This window comes from Podarcis gaigeae, assembly GCF_964106915.1.
Source record: "Podarcis gaigeae genome assembly, chromosome: 5".
NCBI lineage: Eukaryota > Metazoa > Chordata > Lepidosauria > Squamata > Lacertidae > Podarcis > Podarcis gaigeae.
In genome coordinates this window covers 59,125,711-59,135,136 of record NC_139681.1, presented here as the reverse complement: position 1 = coordinate 59,135,136, position 9,426 = coordinate 59,125,711, and the positions used below count along the sequence as shown (strand labels likewise).

The 9,426-nt window shown below is 42.8% G+C and overlaps 1 protein-coding gene across 1 annotated transcript in view; it reads right to left on the bottom strand.

Annotated features, from left to right (window-relative positions):
• PGAM1 (phosphoglycerate mutase 1) overlaps window positions 1–9,426 on the bottom strand; it is a 152,485-nt gene that overhangs the window by 54,563 nt on the left and 88,496 nt on the right. The window lies entirely within an intron of this gene.

The window sequence follows — 9,426 nt, the reverse complement described above, 5'->3', positions numbered from 1 at the left end:
TGTTGAAAACCCCTGGAGAGCCACTGCTAGTCAGCCTAGACAACGCTGGACTAGCTGCACCATTTCTCGGGCTCAAGGCAGCTCTACATCCAAGTTATTTCAGAACAAAGTGATGGGGAAGAGGCTATACCTTGCAATCATCCAGCAAGCTACCAATAACTACCTTCTGCCAACCCATGCAGGCAGTGCTACTTCTGAAGCATTAACATTGCTAAAACCCAGAGAAGTTATTTGTTGCCATGTGCTGACAGTCAAAACTGAGGGAATCAGAGAGATCCTGAACTCAAACTACTTCCCTGGAGACTGACCTTGGGAAAGGTCTCAAAGCTAATTTTCCTGGAAAATGAAATTTTGTGACAGTTTGAAAAGTCACGGCAACAGTGATGATAGGATGTGAAACCTGGTTGCCTTCCCATGCATTGCAAGTGTCTGTCTATAACTGGTGGAAGGACCTGATCCTTGTCTGCCAATTCCCTTTCTCCGATATTAAAATCTAAGCAAACAGTACTTTATTCTTGGTAAAGAGAGGAAAAAACTTCTGCTACAGAGCCACAAGAGGGAGCTATTTGCTCATCCATGCCTTGTGATTTCCTGTCTACACACCTTAGCATGATCAGCTGGTAGGTGAAAGGGATTGTGACATGAGAGGTGATGGAGCAAAGGATTGCTATTCTCATTCTTGGTTTGGCCAGTTTTCTCTGTTTTAGCAGATGGGGCCCTGTGATTTATTTTCTCCATTGCAAACTGATGCAAACTGCTCCAGATTCCTTAAGCCAAGCAAAATGGGGCCCACACACCAACCCAATGACATGCTGTAATGCAGTTCCTAATGCAGATGAAACGCAACAGCCCTGTAGCAGTTATTAATGACTCCCATCCCAAGACCACCTCCTAGCTAGCCATAAATACAGAGAAGACAACTCCTTGGCATCTCTATCAATAAAGCAGGACAGGACTATTATGCCTCCCTCTCTTGTCGGGCCAGGGAAAGGGTTTGGTGGGATCCATGCAAAGGAAAATCAAATGGAGTTGAAGAGAAGCAATGCGATGCCCAGTGTACTTCCTTTTGAATCCTTCCTGCCCCCTTCCGGGAGCCAAGGCAATCAGGAAAAACCCTTGGGAACCAAGTCCTCTCCAAAGAGGCATGAGTTTATTGCAGTAAAACTGCAGTGTTTGACACTATGGAGAAATATGCCAGACATACTTGGCAACAGCAAGTGGAAAGTTAGCCTAATAAGCAGTAAATTATCCTACTCTTTCCCTGAGGAGGGATAATGAATTTCTCCAAGTAAAGGAGCAGAGAGGGAGAGAGAGGAAGAAAGTTTAACAGTGAGTACAAACAGGGTCTCTGGCTTAGAGATTCTACATGGAACAGTAACCAAATTCCCACAAATTTGTCACATGTGTGTGGAATTTGATCCATTTTGTGTAAACGATGGCTAGAATGCGGTGGGGGAATAGCTGGCACATTCTGCAGCATCTGTTAGGAAAGCTATTGTAATAAGAGTCTCTGAGGGTTCCAGGACAATAACCATCTCAAGTCCACGTACCTGCAGTTGAAGCCAGTTTCCTGAGCCACCCAAGTGGTGGGATCTTTCCTTTTGCCCGTAGGAAATAAACTAAGAATCAAGATTACAAATAAATACTTTCTCTGGGCTGGGAGACTGCTACAGTCAATTACCCAAACAACCGTGAAGGCCCTTGGTAGGACCGAATAACAAATCCCAGAAGCTACGACCAAAATAGGCTTCCGTTGTAACCAATAATGTGCTGCATTATGGAACTCTGGATGGCTTTAAAGGCTGGAATAAAGCCATCTTGGAAGGGGGAGGTGTTGTGCGTCCTCTGACTTGAAAATATCAGAACTAAAGGCGGCGGAAATCCAAGTATTTAGCAGTTACTATGAATGCTTTTAACCTACCTTTTGAGGGCATATGCAAATTCCACCTCCACACTTGCACATGTTGTTGGCCACCATGTCGAATCAGCAACCAATGGCTGGAATTGAGACATATTTTGAAAAATGTACTCTCTTTCAGAACCCAGCAGGACACAAGCAAATCCCCTAGTGGTTACAGGCCACTGGAAAGGAGGCAAGATGGGTCTCACTTGGAAGGGAGTTCCAAATTCTAGGGCCGCCCAGAGCCTTTCTGCTATTTATTACCTACTTTTCTTCCTCTACATTTCTCATGGGTATGCAATATGCTGCACCTTATAGCCATAAAGCAAAGTGGTTCATGCGGTAGCTAAAACATGTTTGTTAGTGTGAACATGAACTGTGGAAGCTGCACATTCTGAGCTGGAGGTTTTGTTTATATCTGAGCTCAGGGTGATGTGAGAAATTATCCTGCAGGTCCAGCACTCATTTTGGGTTTTAGCCACATGTTCCAAGGCTCAGCCTAGGACTGGAAAAAAGACTCCAGAACTGATCCCTGTCTCAGGTAAGTCCTACTTTTTCTAGCCCCTTTTATTTGGTCTTCCTTCTCACACATACCATGCTGCTCACGAGTGCTCAGAGACAGTGGTGTAGCGTGGGTTGTCAGCACCCAGGGCAAGGCAAGTAATTTGCACTCCCTAACCCGTGGATTTGCGCCCCCTAACCTTAACCCCCAGATGTTGCGCCCGGTGCGGCCGGCCCCCCCTGCACCCCCACGCTACGCCACTGCTCAGAGATGCTTTCCCCTGACATCTTCTGGTTCTCTGTGTTAGTAGCTGTAAGTCAAAGTTGTTGGAGATAACCTTTTACACAAAGAGCTCATGATAGGGGGCCTTGCAAATAAACAGAGGACTTTGAGCCACACCTTTCATTGCATTTTCTCAGTCGTTGTTTCATCAGGAAAGAGACTTTCAGAGTACATCTTGGATACTATGGCTAAAATTCCATCTCCGTATCTTTTTATGGCAGGGGTGGTTCTCATGTTGTTGGACTACAGCTCCCATGATTCTTGATCATTGCCTCTGCTTGTGGGGGCTGATGGGAGTCATAGTCCAACAACACCTGGAGGGCTGCCCCTGCTTTATAGAGAACGTTGTGTGCACTAATTTTGCCAGCCTCAAGAGGGTGCTGGTGTGACAAGACAAAAAATGAATAGCGGTAATGATTGTTGAAATTACTTTCCTAATGGCATATAATGTAGAACCTGACGTATTCCATTAAGGCAGCAATCAAATTATAGTCATGTAATGACACATCTCAAAGTTCTATAAAGAGACTTTGTAGGAAAGGAATGGTGGGAAGAGATTTCTATAATAAATTATGAAGAGAACTAAAATTTGTGAAAATTTTAATTGTGCCTCCGCCAGGAACATGAGAGAGGAATAATGTACTGCCCTAGTTGAATATGAAAGCAAGGTTCTGCTTCTGTCGTAAAAAGCAATTGATTTCACTGGTTTCACTAAGGGGTAAATATGTGGATAATGACTGGTGGGACGGGGAAAATGGGCTCAGAGCTTTTGAGGATCTCTTTGAATTATGTTAGTCTTGTGGGAGAATAAAGGATTTGATTGATCAATACAGATCCAGTACCTGGTCTTGTGTGAGGCAAATGAAAAAGCAAGTCAAGGCACAGTACACAATACATTTGTCCAGGGTCACCCAATCTGCTTTTTGGGTGAATAGGAATTTGAAACCGGATCTTCCCAGACCAAGTCCAGCACTCAATCTATTCCACCACTCCATGTCAACTAAATACTTAATGATTTGGTTAATGTTGCATCTGTAGTGTTGCTATTGGCAAACTTCCTGCATCAGAAAACACTGAAGGGTTAGCAAATCTTAATTCTTTCACAAAGACCATCTAGTGGCAAAGGCATTTCAATCATGAGTTTAAAAAATCAGTAACAAGCCACTTGTCTATAGCTACAATCAAGACTTGGTGATCTACAGCCAGGTACATTACTGCAGAAAACATGTGCTGTGTTGTGTGACTTTCAGTTCTACTTGTGTCTAATCTATCTGCATGTGAGCTATTTGATACTAATTTTGTTATTCAACAACTTTTGAATCTTGGTCTTCATTATCTCCAGATGATGCATCACAAGCAGAGGTTTTGTGACCCACTTGTTATGCATGTTGAAAGTTGAACATGAGGAAGCAATGATGGATTAGCCTAGTGGAAAAATGTGCAGTATGTGCAGTGAATGGTAGCCAGACCTCTCTCTGAGCTTCTGGCAGGACTTGCTGGCTTTTCTACAGAAGGCTTTCCAATTACATTGTAATAATCCAATCCAAAATTGGTAACTGATAGACAAAAAGCTCAATTTCACTTACTAACCCAAAAGCTTATTAAAGTCGTTAATAAATTGTTGGTCTATAGTTTTCTGATAGTTCTTATTTGTTAGTGTTGTAACTTGCTCTGAGGTCTTCTGACCAAGAGTGGGATGTAAAATTTAAAAATTAATAAATGAAAATCCATTGGCCGCATCTCAATATGAGCAGCTTGTTGTTCTGATTGAAAGTGGAGGGTAGAGTAGCCTCTTACATTCAGCATGCTTTTTGCTTCCTTGACATTCCTATTTTCAACCCTGAAATCCTCAGTGACCCCCCGTTCTTTTATTCTGGTGGGAACAGACAGGGACACCCACCATAATCAGTAAGGAAGGAATAGTTCATAGATCCACTGTGGGGAGTATAGGAGTCCTGAGCATCTGGCAGGGCTGGCCTGAGAGGATTATATGCCCTGGAGGAAAAATAGCTCTGCACCCATCCTCAGCTTTGGGTCTCTGCTTTCCCCCGTTCTACACACACACACACACACACACACACACCTTCCTTGTCCTGACTGTCACTGACTTCTGAAGCTGTGCTGCCCAGCAAGGGAATGTGTATTACAGTTGCTAGGTAACTGCAAAGCTCAGTCCTCAAGGATCTGGTTAAGCGTGGGTGGGGGTATACATGCCCCAGTCCCTCTGGTATCCCAGGTTAGGTCAGACTCCTTGTTTATCTAAGTTAGCACCAGTGAGCTTCCGTGGGGCCTGTCCCACATGTTGCTATTCTGACTCCAGCTGCACCGATATGCACAGGAACAGCTTCCCCTCCCACATCTCGAGAGCCATAGCAGGGCCTGCTCCAAACCCAAAGCCCTTTGAAGTGTGTCAGAAGCATTAAACAAAGAATGCAGTCTCCATGGAGATGGTACCCCACAAACTTGACCAATCTGCCTCAGCTCCCTCCCCCTTAACCGCACAGCACTCCATGTCCAATTATAACAAATCAGATAGGAAGAGAGATGGTTGGGTAGGATAAATGAGATGGAGGACTGTTGCAAAATGCTAAACTACACGAGGAAGCTTAATCTGCAGATACAAATAGTTATTCAGAGGTGTGAGAGAGAGAGAGAGAGAGAGAGAGAGAGAGAGAGAGAGAGAGAGATCTGTTGTTCCTATCTAGCAACCTATTCAAGGTGCATAGTATTTGTGTCTACGCCCAAACCTATTATCCAGCCTACAGCTGATTATGTAATGATAATGCAATTGGTTCCCTCTTCTCTATGTCCACTGTTACTGTATCCCAGCACCAACACCATTTTCCAAGTCACAACCACACCACACATTTATAGCACATAGCTTCATCCAAAAAATCTTGGGAATGGTAGTTTGTTAAGGGTGCTGGGGAACTGTAGCTGTATGAGAGGTAAACTACAGTTCTCAGAATTCTTTTGTGGAAGCCATGTGCTTTAAATGTATAGTGTGAATATTCCTGCAAACTAGCTCCCTTCAGAGTGAATGGTGTGTGCTTGTGTATATATACAGTGGTACCTTGGGTTACAGACGCTTCAGGTTACAGACTCCGCTAACCCAGAAATAATACCTCAGGTTAAGAACTTTGCTTCAGGATGAGAAAAGAAATTGTGCTCCGGCGGCGCGACAGCAGCGGGAGGCCCCCATTAGCTAAAGTGGTGCTTCAGGTTAAGAACAGTTTCAAGTTAAGAATGGACCTCCGGAATGAATTAAGTACTTAACCCGAGGTACCACTGTACCAGGTAAGGAAGAAACAGCATTAAACTGGCTTGTAGGAATTGAGATGTTTTCCTTATCAAGGAAAGTTTTGGGGTGCAGAAACCTAAGTAGGAAGCCCAAGGTTGAGGAAGCAGTGAAATATGAAGATAGACTAGCTAGGCTCCCAAATTTCTGTCGCTGGCCCCAGGGACCAAGAGCAAAGCATGCCAGTTGTGTTACCTTTGTGTTGTAGTAGTTACATGGTGCAACAAGGCCCAAACAGTTTTCTCTTTGGCTGCAGCGTTTGTGAACATTTTGCATGAGGCTTAGCATTCCAGCCTTTCCTCATACACCTTTCCTTCCATAACGTTCCAGCGTTTTTATTAAGAGATGGAAGTGGGAAAGCAAAATAGCACGGCTACTCACCAATTAAAGGGGTGGGAAGGTGTTGCTTAGTTAATTGCCTATTGTTAGAAGAGCTGCCCCAGAGTCTGAGATAGGAGATTGTGCACCCAAGAGAGGAAGGTAAGTACTGAATATTTAGCATCTTTTAACAAAGTAGCATATTCTAAACAGAAGCCTTTTCAGGAGTTAAGAGTTCCTTCTCTTGTGCACTGAAATCCAACACAGCAAACTCCTGTGCACACTTTCTAATATTTTCTTTTGCCATGAAAATAATTCAAACTAAGGGCCCATGGAGAGGTTTGGGGCTGGAGCCACTATAAGCTGATGGTTCAGACTTCAGCTGTTTCAGACCCACTTGCCTCCCAGGTCCCTTTCTCTCTATATTGCTTGTTCTGTTGGGTTCTCTCCAACAAAGAAGCCTTGCAGGGTTATTTTACTGATTAATAGACTAGCTTTCTACTTGCTGCTGCCAAAACTGCCTGCTGTATTTCTTCATGCTGTCACTCTGTGTTGCCTTCAGGACAAAAAAAAAAAAAAAGTCTAGCCCACCCTAACTGAACTTCTGCACAGTTACTGACTTCCATGATTAAGAATTACATTTTCTACAGCAGCAAGGCCTCTAAAAGTCTCTGTGGAACCAGATAGTGCACAAACCCCATTGACCCTTCTGCAGCAATTAGAGGGTGAGATCCTGGCTAACTCCTGCTGTCTCTTTCTGGATCTGCCATTGCTGAAGGGGGCTAATAATGTTCTCTTGCTTCTCACCTAACTGTGGAAGAACTCATGAAGCCATCATTGGGTGACCTACCTCATAGGATTGTTCTATAGATTACATGAGTGGAGTAGGGGGCCACAGACACCATCCTGAGCTCCTTGGAGGAAAGGCAGGATAAAATTTAATTAATTAATTAATTAATTAATTAACAAGTCAAGCTCTTTCCCTCGTCCCATGCCTCATGTTTTACAGTTGTGGTGATACGATTCTGACTGACAGAAGTTCCTAAATATTTTTTATTTAATAATTTGTTTAATTCTCCCAACCAAACTGTGTTAACAAAGTAATATTGATTATTGTATAAATGTAAATGTAAATATAAATATTGAATATAAATTGCCCCTCCCCCATGAGGATATCAGGATTCAGATTACATTTCTTTAAAACATAATATAGTCTACAAGTCCAATTAAAAATCTTATATTTAGCATAATATTTGATGTTCTATAATATATAATACTAATTTTCCCTTTACAGTGTTCATTCTTTTCTCTGAAGTTCCTAAATAAGTAGTGGGACCTCTTTTTAAAATGTTGTGGTTTATCTCTTTAGGATTCCAGTCAGACCCTATCCCAACATTTTCCAAAAAGCTGTGGAGTAGAGGCAATACTTGGTCATGGTTTAAGCAGGCCTAATTTTTTGTCTTGAGGGCAGAAATGTCCTCTGCCTGTTTTCTGCAATGTTAAGATATAGAAATTGCTGACAAGGCCTTAGTCAAATTAAGAAAATACACCATTGTGAAAAAGTTACAATATTTTTACTCAATTGCAGCTGGCAGCTCTGAGTGACCTTCACAAGTCTCCTTGCGCCCTGATAAAGCTCAAAGACTGCCAGTTCCTCAGAACAATGGAAACCTGTTTCTGCAGGTGTCTGCCCCATGACCTTTCATTTACTGTTTTGCCTTTAAGAAAAGGGATTTCTTGCTTTAAATTTGTCCCTTCTTCAGGTTCAGAGCTGCTTATGGCCATTTTCCTTCTTAACTAGTCCTTTGAGGCTGGGGCTTTGGTTTATGAACAATCTTAAGTTTTATATACACAATTTTCTTATTTTATTTTTGCTTATTGGCTGGTGAGGTTTAAACGTAAACATTTTATTATTCAGCCTTTTCCCTCCAAAAAAACATTCATCCAAATCCTACCAAAGTATCTAGAATTTATCTCTTAACACTCCTCCAAGTCCACAGAAACCTGTTCCTTTGAACCTCTGCTTGGTTGGTAGCCTTAATATTCTTTTTTTAATTCTTTCCTTACTATTTAGGGTAAGTTACTGTAGATATGCATAGCATAGCAAAGCTCTTAACTAGTTGGGAAAGGTGGAAGTGCTAGGTGGTAAGTCAAAGAAGAGCTGAATAGTTAAAACTGTTGATAATTTTGCATGTCGTAATTACCGTATTTTTTGCTCTATAAGACTCACTTTTTCCCTCCTAAAAAGCAAGGGGAAATGTGTGTGCGTCTTACGGAGCGAATGCAGGCTGCACAGCTATCACAGAAGCCAGAACAGCAAGAGGGATTGCTGCTTTCACTGCGTAGTGATCCCTCTTGCTGTTCTGGCTTCTGAGATTCAGAATTTTTTTTTCTTGTTTTCCTCCTCTAAAAACTAGGTGCGTATTGTGGTCTGGTGCGTCTTATAGAGCGAAAAATATGGGTATGTTTCGTTGTTTTGATGGTTTTCTCCCTTCACTGTGCCTAGATCACTTTGGTCTCAAGCTTTGTACACCTGTCACAGGAGAACTGTGGAGGAAGCCAATTCCACTGCTCCCTGGGAAGGACAGATGTAGGCTGGATGCATCCTCTCCTACCATAACTCAAAGTTATTACCCATAACCTTGAAAATCATCCTCACCTGAGGTTCAGAGGAACAGGTGGGCTGGGAGTTGTATACTGTATTTCACTTTTGCATCTGTTGGGTGCTCTGCCACAAGTTTTACCTTGGTGTCATAGACCGACTATTTCCTAGTAAGGTTTGGACTGATGGCAGCAGTCCCCCCTTGCTGTGTGGAGGACTAGCTGCTCTCAGAAACTTGGGGAAGCCAAGGGATTGCTGAATGCTATGGGAGGATTCTCCATGACTGGCCCTGGTCTTGCTGTGTAATGGTAAGAGAAACATTAACATAGTTGCTCATGAGGGTGCACTCTCCAGCAGTGTGGAGGAGCTCTGACGGATGAAACAAGCAGGATGGTGGCTAAGGTGGTACAAATATTGTATCAAATGCAACCAAGCATAGTCAAGATTGCATAATCATGCCTACCACATAGCAGTGAAGGAGGCCTTGAGAAGTTGTCCAGCAGAACTTTTATTAGAAATGATGG